At 33.7% G+C, this 1,091-nt stretch overlaps 2 non-coding genes across 2 annotated transcripts; both read right to left on the reverse strand.

Annotated features, from left to right (window-relative positions):
• Window positions 1-543: 543 nt before the first annotated feature.
• On the reverse strand, window positions 544-616 carry LOC131147430 (small nucleolar RNA Z105). Its single transcript, XR_009134810.1, has one exon. It is a non-coding gene; the product is annotated as a small nucleolar RNA Z105 (small nucleolar RNA).
• Window positions 617-731: 115 nt separating this feature from the next.
• LOC131147470 (small nucleolar RNA SNOR75) lies at window positions 732-819 on the reverse strand. The gene has a single exon (XR_009134846.1). It is a non-coding gene; the product is annotated as a small nucleolar RNA SNOR75 (small nucleolar RNA).
• Between the last annotated feature and the right edge of the window lie 272 nt (window positions 820-1,091).

Raw genomic sequence — 1,091 nt, forward strand, 5'->3', positions numbered from 1 at the left:
TTTTTTAAAATTATATAAATTTAGATGAATAAATCAAAATCCAAGATACAAACTTGAAGTTTTGGTCCAAAACCAGATAAATTCAAGCAAATTTATACGTTACGAAGTTCAAAGCTCCGTCCACGATTTGGGAAAAACAAATATGCCAAGAAATTCTAAATGCAGAGAACGAGTAGAAGCACCCTCCACCCATAAGCCCTAACATTCAAATTTCAAAATTGGTGCTTTATTTTACAGAGTAAAATTTTTAAAAATAAAAATAAAAAATGAAATAATAAAAAGGGAGAGAACACGAGATGCAGAGAGAGGAGGGAGCTCAAAAGTGCTTGAAACACAAATCATAGGTAGTCCTCAATGCATAAAACAGAGTAAGACCGCTATCATCATCGCCGCAGTATCCTCCTCTCTATTAAATTTGTTGAGAAAATTTTAAAATAAGCAATGTCCGGTTCAATTCTTTGGCATCAGTAAACAATGATGAAAGAAATCAAAAAAATAAAATAAACTAAATCTAAGAATGACTGAAAATGAGTCAATTGGCATTCAGAATGAGTAGGAGGTTGTTCATTCAATCAGCAACATCAGCAGATTAAATTTAGTATCCTCATCATGCCGGCCATTAAATCATAAATAACGAACTCTATATTTTTATATATTCATAAAATAACAAAATTAGCAAAAAGACACTGTTCGCGCAAACAAAATACGAAAAAAAAAAAGGGATTTTGGGTTCCTCTCAGACAAATGCCTCGATTTGTCGTCACGATTAGAAGAATGGAATAAGATCGGACTCGTCATCATTGTTGCTCATCACAGAGATACCCAAAATTATTGTATAAAAATAATAAAAGGAAACGGAAATTTTATAATAATGATAATGATGATGAAGATCATAATTGAAACCACTGAACGCAAAAGGAAAAAGGAGAAATCTGAAATAAAATAAGAAAACAAAGAGGAACGAAATGAAATGAAGAATGATTGGGCTGAACCCTAGGCGCGATTAGTACCTGACACCATTAACGAGCACATAGGCTCTGCGAGCAGGCGAGAGCAAAGTGAGGAAGCCAAGGACAAGGACACTGGTGATG

The sequence above is a fragment of the Malania oleifera genome, chromosome 1 (assembly GCF_029873635.1).
Source record: "Malania oleifera isolate guangnan ecotype guangnan chromosome 1, ASM2987363v1, whole genome shotgun sequence".
Lineage (NCBI taxonomy): Eukaryota > Viridiplantae > Streptophyta > Magnoliopsida > Santalales > Ximeniaceae > Malania > Malania oleifera.